Consider the following 9636-nt stretch of genomic DNA (forward strand, 5'->3'; position numbering starts at 1 on the left):
ACTAATAAAATTCATAATATAAAAAAAATAAACGAATATGTCTAGAAATTCAATATCTATTTTATATACATAAAATTTAATTTAAACTTAATATATACAATGAAATTTTTTGATATTTTTTTTAAAAAAATGAACCCCTAACGATAGATCCGTCCATACCTCGAGTTTCAATAGGAGGCTCCTTATCTTGAAAAAAGGAGTTGCCCAGGTCTAATCAAGATTCACTAAAATAATTTTTTAAAAAAAGGGAGTTGCCCTAAAAAAAATGTTTTTTTTTTTTGTAGTTTTAGTATATGATTCTTTCATATATGTATTTATATATGCAGATATAAAATTTTAAAAATCTAGAAGAAAATAATGAAGATAAACTATAGCTGGCAGCCTAAGTCATGAGCAACATTGCTCCCGGCTTACTTGTTCCTTTTAGTATTGTTTAAAGAATTTCTTAGAAATGGTTAAATATTGAAGTGGATATCATGATTAAAATATGCTCACTTTAATCGTTTAAATTTTTAGATGATGTTATTATATATTATATATATAAAATTATTTGGTCATACTTATGGCCATGGGCTCACTAAAGTACTTTTCCAGGTTAATTTCACAAATGGTCACTTAATTAGTAATTTTATCTTAGAAAGTCATTTAATTTTATTTGTTTAGTAACACAAAAGTTACTAAATTAATAGTAATTAGTGTCATTAGTTGAGTGACGTTTGTGTTATCAAATAAAATTGAGTGACTTTATGAGATATAATCATCATAAGTTAAGTGACTTTTATGTGACAAAAAAGATATATTGACTGATTAACTGAAATAAAATTTAGTTGAGTAACCGACTTAACAAGTATGTGACGTTTCGAGCAACCCTTTACTGAGATATATAGGATATGAGACTGGCCTATCGGGGTCGAGTGATCTGAAGGGTACAAGGTGATTAGCTTCTACTGTTATGACTACCTCTCTATTTTCAAAAGTATATAGAAAATAAATAAATCCATTCGAACACCGATGCATGAATCTACGTAGTATTTTGCTTGTATACATTACATACGTGGGAATGCGACTTTCATATTTACTTAATATATTAATCTAAGTTCCAGCATATTTCCTGTAATTTGTGAACTGTCTCTTATCTACTCAAAAAATGTCCTGAAATTTGTGACATCAGACATACTAATTGACACAACAAAAATTATTGATTTGGAATATATACGTACACATCAATTTCAAACAAGTTGTGTTATCTACAAACAAGCCACTAAACTCTTTTTTTCTAAAATTTTATCATGTGTCCGATTAATTCAGATTCACATCGTGTGGGGCTTCATTCAGAAAAAGCTTTTTCATGCCCAAAGTTCAAACTCGAGACATTTGGTTAAGGAAGAGTAGTTTCATCCATTGGCGCACTACATCCTTTAGTGCTAAACCACTAAACTCTAATTATCAACTTAAAACAAATATTTATGGTGATGAAGATAGAAAATTAGCTTAATTAATAAGATTTACGCATGCACTATATATATTGTTTTACTAATTAAGAGGAATTCAGGCTCAAAAAATGATCCAATAATTAATCAATTTATTCTAACTGGCTAGAAAATTCCAACACCATCTAGTAAATTATAGTATTGTTTTTCCTAGATAATGTATGAAATATTTCTTATTATTTAATTCGTAGTTTCATGTTTGGAGCTTCTAGCTCATTGTTTTGACACACAAAAACCGTAAACTTGGTGTTCTCGTGCAACTTGCAATATATATATTACATTATATCAATAAAGAAAATGAAGTGGATAATTCAAATTTGAAGCAACTTCACAACTCTTAATTATTTTTTCTTCATTCCATACAATATAAAGAATTTAAAAGTGTAGCGGTCCTGATTCAACTGTTAAGATATTGTTCTTTTTAAGTTTAGGCCCATACGAATTTATTCGTTGGGTTTTTAACCTAATAGACGTTTCTACAATTATTTCTGAATCCATTCCTATAAGGTCTGTAAAATTCACTTAAAGAATAATGTGTACCCCTTCTTTAAACGCTTGCACCCTCCGTTCATGGACGTCACATGATCCCTCTCTGATCTCACTTTGTCGATATAATTCTAATTTCATTAATTAGTGCACGTAACTAGATATCTATTACTATATTTTACTCCCTCCATTTCAATTAGTCATATTTTAACTTGACACGAAATTTAAAAAAAGTAATTAATGATATGTCAAATATAATAAAACATAAAAGGTGATATACTTCCATATATTTAACTATGTTACATCACAATGGAATCAAGCCTTTGACCTATTACTATTTAAAGTCATGCAACATGGATGAGAGCACTTGTATCGAATCCCAGGCTTGCTTTCTATGAAAATACTGAAAAAATAAAATAATCATAAATATGGATTCTTTGTTAAAAGTATTGTTGTTTGAAAGTGAATTTAACTTGCTAAAAAAATGTTAGTGAGGTGTATAATTCAAGTGATCTGAATTATATATATAATTATGGTGGTCCAAAAAATTAAAGTACAGTAGTACTCCCAATTAATAAACTAATTAATAGAATAAATAATCTTAATAACCTTTTGGTGACCCTAAATGAACAATGTTAGCTTTTCAATCCATTTAATTTGTTGCCAAGTACAACCAAATGCTTTCTTCTTCATTAGCAAGGGTTAAAGCAACAAATTAAACTAATGTAATTAATATACAACAAAAGTACAAAGCATAAAATTAAAGAATCAGAGTTAAGATTTTGAGTCAGACGTAGGCATGGAGAATATTTTTGAGCTTAGGCCAGTTGGTTGTAGAGATGAATTATTTGTCAATGCCAAAAACATGATTATTTTTTTTCACTCGTTTTCTTCCGAATCAGCTTACTGAAAAAATATATGATGAAAAACTAATTCTTAGTGAAATTGTGGAAACTTACTAGTTATTATTTTATCCGTTCATTTTTACTTGTTACCGTTTGATTAAGCAGAAAACAATTATTTATATAGATATTTTACCATGTTATCCCTATTAAATGATGTTAGTAGTAGGTCTTAAAAAATAATTTGGAGAATAATATTTAATATTAAAGGTAAAATCATAAAAAAATATTTTTTCTTGATATGTCAAAAGTAACAAATAAAAGAAAAATGTATTTTAAAAATAAATAACAGAACAGATGGAATAATTATTAACAGATGACAAAATTAGATATTTTCACAGTCTACAGGGTAAATTTGTTTTTTTTCCCCAACTTTTTGAATCTTTTCTTTTGCTTTTAATTTGTTGGAGTTTGACTATTTAATTGATTAAATAAGTTGAGAGTACATTATTTCAACATCAGAATCCATTTCATTTTTTAGAGGTTGAATTAATTAAAGGCATCCGTGAGAATACGTCATTTCGCCCTGTCCTAGTTGAAACTAAAATTTGATACTTTGACATGAAGATATGCCCCTTTAACTTTTTCTTAAAAATAAATAAATAAAGGAGAACCAGATTCATGGCATACCTTGTTTGTGGTTTGATTTGGATTGATATTTTTTTTAAAAGATGATTAAATTAATTTAGTTCTCCGGAAACAACCTCTCTACCTCCACGAGGTAGTGGTAAGGTCTGCGTACACTCTACCCTCCTCAGACCCCACTTAGTGGAATTTCACTGGGTATGTTGTTGTTGTTGACTAAATTAATTTAGTTAATTTTTAAAATAGTATAATTAAATTAATTAACTCAATTTTTATCCATTTTTTTAAAATTATTTTGCTTCCGTGAACAACCCTAGCTTATACACACATTTAGTGTGCGGTTGGCATGATTGAAATATTTTTCTAGAAAAATAAGTTTGTTTCTTACTTGTTTACTTGTAATCGAAACGTAAGTAAACATTATTATTTTGAAAGTATTTATATACAATCTAGATAAATACTATGGGAGGTTGGATGATATGTGTTTGAGTGGGAAGGACACAATCGATGTGGAATGTTAATTGTGAATTTTTTTTCCTAGACAGGTCATTGCTCATTTTCAAGGAACTTATTTTTTCGGAAAAAAATATTGATCAAACAAACATGAAAAAAATTAAAAATATTTTCTTGCGTACCGAACACACCTTAATTAAATTACTTCGTGATGTCCATCTTGCTACTCCTTCTGACTGCCATGTTAGTGCTTATCTTTTGATACTATAATTAGCAATGTTAACATTAAAATTGATTTAACAATTTTAGGGAAAAAAGCCTTTGACATGAAGTGCATGAAAAGACATTAAAAACACTTTGGAATAATGATACCTAGTTGACATCAAAGGTCATATATATGTTTTGCTTTACAGAATTTATGTACTAGGTATACTTTGATGGAATCTTATGTGAATTTTTTATGTGTGGAATCTGTACTAGCTAGTAGCTTTATAATTACAAGAACCATATAAGTATTAAGTTTATGGATTTTATGCTAATTGAGTAATGATAGATTAATGTAGAGATTTTTTTTAATGCTATGCTTATTGGCTATTGCAATGTTGCAAGTTGGCATTTTTCAATTATACATAGTTAGTAAATGATGGAACAATTTATGAGAATTGAAATAATATTATTCTTTTGACTAGTGATCATGATTTGTACAACTATAACAAAAATATTTTGGTATATAAATTTGCATGGTCGGAGCCAAACATTTACATGGTCCCTTCTTTACCACTGAACATTCAATCAATTATGCTAGTGGTTCACAAGTTAATATACATATGCATTTATTTAATTTTCTAGTATAAATATAGAGTTTATGAAAAAGCTACTGAGATTAATTATTAGTAACTTAGAATTTTATACCTGAGCTATCACGAAGAGGTTTCATTTTTGCACAGCCTTTGGATATGTTTGCTACGAAGGAAAAATATTTTTTTCTGAAACATCAATGGATTATTTATTCTGTTCGACATGTAAGTAAAAATACAATTTCAAAAATATTTATATATAGATATTATGAGAGGTGATATGAAATGGTGGAGATGGAGGCTATGAGACTTAGGCATGTCAAAGCCCAATGTGATTCTCAAAGAGATCAAACATCAACCACTGACTATGGGCAAGTTGTAGCAACCTTTTTTGCAAATTGGGCTCTTCAAGTATCCATAGCCTCTTTCTACTCTTACATCTTTGTATCTTGGGTTTAACACATGTATGGACCCTTTAACAAAATAGGAGAAAATTATGATACAACAACCAATAAATCTATATTTACTTTTTAAAATTCTACTCTAAAATAATTATCTAACAAAGTTTATAGTACTATTTTAATAGCAAATTTATACAGTTATACTCAATTTCTTATTTCACGCGTGATTAGAAATTATTATCTGACTAATTATTTGCTTATGTTTCTTTCACAAATACTATTTGTATTTCTCTTCTACGTTGTGACTCCATCAATTTAGCATGATTTACTTTTAATTTTTTCAAGTTCAAATCAGAGATTTTCCTAAATTCACACTTTTGTGATTATTCATATTTTAATTAACGATAAGTATATCTATGTATTTCTTCTTCTCATGGCATGACTATTACTGAAGGGAAGTCGTCCAAACATAATGTATTAAAGATGTATGTTATTGTTTTAACGTATACACTATATCATGATACATCACATATCAGAAAGATATCATGATACATCATATATCAGAAATGTATCATTATGTAATGTATCGGAAAGATATCATGATACATCATGCAGCGGAAATGTATCATTTTGCAATGCGATCAGAAAAATATCATTATACATTATGTAGCGGAAAAATATCATTATGGAATGTATAAAAGAATGTATCATTATGTAATGTATCAAAAAGGTATCAAGATATATCATGTATCAGAAAGATATCATGATACATCATGTATTAGAAATGTATCATCATGTAAATGTATTAAATAGGTATCATGATACATCATGTATCGAAAATAAATCATTATGTAAAGTATCGGAAATGTATTATTATGTAATGTATTGAAAAGGTATCATGATACATCATCTATCGGAAATGTATTGTGATATCATCAATTACATAATCTATGTAATTGTTCTCTATGTTCAAGATCCCAAAATTTCGTACTAGAAGTTGAATGGTTGACATAGTTGATACACCATAACAATAAACTAACTTTGATACTTCAATCCACACACCAATAAACAAAAAGAAGATGAAGGTAATGGGATAAATAAAAATCGTCAGAATTTGTTTTGTTTTTTTATATTTTTTTTGAGATAGATTGTTACTGAAATCTTGTTTACAATTCTTCAACAAATTAATAACGTAAATTTTATAAATTAATATAATTGATCACAATATTACGTTAATTACTTGCTTCCGTTAAGGAGTTGCACATTTAATAACAACAAACTAAATTGTGTCAGTGATATAATTGCACCAAAACTCTGATACAAATTTAAAAAAATATTGATATTATATAAATAACAAAATCTACTTGCGCAACATATTTATATCTGCACTATAACCTTTTATGAAATTTTCTTATACTAATATTAATCTTTAATTCACAAAATTTAGCCTGCATAATTATTGTATAATCAATACGTATATATAATACATAATTTATATATTTATTATGCACTTGTTTTGCACTAAGGGTGTGTTTGGTATGAAGGAAAATGTTTTCCTAGAAAACAAGTTGATTTTTGACTTATTTTCTCATGTTTGGTTGGTGAGTAGAAAATATTTTCCGGAAAAGATTTTTAGTGTTTGATTTATGAATGATTTTTTTTTTTTTTGAGAAATATCTTTTATTTTTACTGGGGTAGAAAATAATTTTTGAATTTGAAAATATTTTTTAAAAACAAACTTAAATTTTTTTGGGGGTGGGGTGGGGGGTGGTAGGGGGTGAGTTTAGGGTAGGGGTGAAAAATTGAAATTTTGAAGTTGAAAATATTTTTTAAAAACAAACTTAAATTTTTTTTTGGGGGACGGGGGCTGGTACGTGGTGGGTGGGGTGGGGGTGGGGGGGTCGAGGGTTGGGGTGAAAAAAATAAAATTTTGAAGTTGAAAATATTTTTTAAAAACAAATTTAAAATTATTTTTGGGGGTGGTGGAGGGGAGTGCTGGTAGGGGGTGGGTGGGGTGGTGGGGGGTGCTGGTAGGGGTGGGGTGGGGTGGTGGGGGGTGCTGGTAGGGGTGGGGTGGGGTGGTGGGGGGTGCTGGTAGGGGGTGGGGGGCTGGCTAGGGGTGAAAAAAATGAAATTTTGAAATTGAAAATATTTTTGAAAAACAAACTTAAAATTATTTTTGGGGTGGTGGTGGGGGGTGGATGGGGGGTCGAGGGTAGGGGTGAAAATATTTTTTAAAAATAAACTTAATTTTTTTTGGGGCGGGGGGGGGGGGGGTGGGAGGCTGGTAGGGAGTGGGTGGGTGGGGGGTCGAGGATAGGGGTGAAAAAATGAAATTTTGAAATTGAAAATATTTTTAAAAACAAACTTAAAATTTTTTTTTGGGGGTGGGGGGCTGGTAGGGGGTGGGTGGGTGGGGGGTCGAGGGTAGGGGTGAAAAAATGAAATTTTGAAATTAAAAATATTTTTAAAAACAAACTTAAAATTTTTTTTTGGGGTGGGGGGCTGGGTAGGAGGTGGGTGGGTGGGGGGGTCAAGGATAGGGTGAAAAAATGAAATTTTGAAGTTGAAAATATTTTTTAAAAACAAACTTAAATTTTTTTTTGGGGGGGGGGGGGGCTGGTAGGAGTGGGGTGGGTAGGAGGTGCATGGGGGGCTGGTAGAGGTGCATTGGGGGGAGGGTCAAGGTAGGGTGAAAAAATGAAATTTTGAAATTGAAAATATTTTTTAAAATCAAACTTAAATTATTTTTTTTGGGGTAGGGGTGGCGAGTAGGGGTGGGTTGGGGGGATCGAGTGTAGGGGTGAAAAAATAAAATTTTGAAGTTGAAAATATTTTTTAAAAACAAACTCAATTTTTTTGGGGGGGGAGGGGGCGTGGGTGATCGAGGATCGGGATGAAAAAATAAAAAATTGAAGTTGAAAAATAATTTTTAAAAACAATAAAAAATATTGATTGGGGGGGGGGGGGGCGAGGGTAGTGGGTGGGGGTAAAAACTAAAAAATTGATATTAGAAATATCTTTTAAAAATAATTTTTAATATTTTTTTGGGAGGGGGTAGGGGTAGGGGTAGGGGTGAGGGTGGGTAAAAAAATTGAATTTAAAAACAAACTTTAAATTTTTATTTTTTTTTGGGGGGGGGTTGGTTGGTTGGGGGGCTGGTTTGAGGGTAGGGACAAAATAAATTGATTTTTTCAACAAAAAAATAATTGTAGTTTGAAGTTGGAAGAGAGTTTTGGAAAATATTTTCCTTAAGTTTTGAAGGGAAGTCATTTTCCTTAAATTTGAGGAAAATGAGTTGATTTGGAAAACATTTAACCCAACCAAACATGAGAAAATTGGAAATTTCCTTCATACCAAACACACCCTAAGTATACAACGGTACGTTACCACTGCATTAATGGATGAAAATCGGGTTCGAGCCCTGGGTATGGAGAAAATTATGTTGGGCGCGTCATCCCCGAATGGGACCTGCAGAGCACGATCCGCATTTAGTCGGAGCTCCAATGCGGACTCCGGACATCAGGCGGGAAACAATTTTTTTTTAAAAAAAAAATGGATGAAAATATTTTTAACTGTCTAACTAAATATATTAAGATCCCAATTTCTTATTTTTAGATGTACTAGTAAACAAGTTACGATTAATAATTAGATTATATATAGGTAAGTTATATCTAAGAAGTTTCTAGATTATGCTTAAGACGCGATGCCAATTTGTTAAAATGACTCCAATAATATAATTTTGCTATATGTTAAGACTTAAGATCATCTCCCTGGTATTATATTTCCTCGTTCAATTTTATTTATTGAAAGTTGATATATTAAAAATTGATGTTCATTTTATTTGTTTAATTTTAAAAAATCAAGAAATAATTTATTACTTAGTTCTTATATTCATTTCTTAAATATATTTTTTAAAACAATATATTCAGTGGAATTTCACAAGTAGGGTTGAAAGAGGGTAGAGTGTACGCAGGCCTTATCACTACCTCGTAGAGATAAAAATATTATTTTCGAAATTAAAAATTAATATAATTAAATTAAATTATTTTATTTATTACTTCTTAAATGGTATATTAAGTCAGTAAATTGAGTAACATTTATCGAAGAACTCCTTTTATTTACATTTATAGATAATAAAAAAAAAGGTAGGAGTAATTGAATTAAAATGCCCAACATAAAATGGAGAGGTATCCTCTCAATAAACTATTTCACATTATACACATGATCAACTATGCGCCAATCTGGTTTTGATTAAAATATAAAATAACGGTTTCACCTAATGCAATAATGCCTGGATTATAAATAAATAAATAATAACAAAAAAAAAAACTTTAAAATTGAAGGAAAACAAGAAAGTAACCCCATATTTTTATTTACTATCGTGATTCATAAAATATTAATAAAATGGAGAGGTGCCCTCTCAATTTCTGATTGCTTTATGTGGCATTCTATCGTTGTGATTTATTTTTCTGATTTTGATTTAACATAAATTTTAATAAAGTGAAAGTAAATTGAATCT

Source organism: Solanum verrucosum, unplaced genomic scaffold (genome assembly GCF_900185275.1).
Source record: "Solanum verrucosum unplaced genomic scaffold, falcon-dt-bn FXZP01000079.1, whole genome shotgun sequence".
In the NCBI taxonomy this organism is placed as follows: Eukaryota; Viridiplantae; Streptophyta; class Magnoliopsida; order Solanales; family Solanaceae; genus Solanum; species Solanum verrucosum.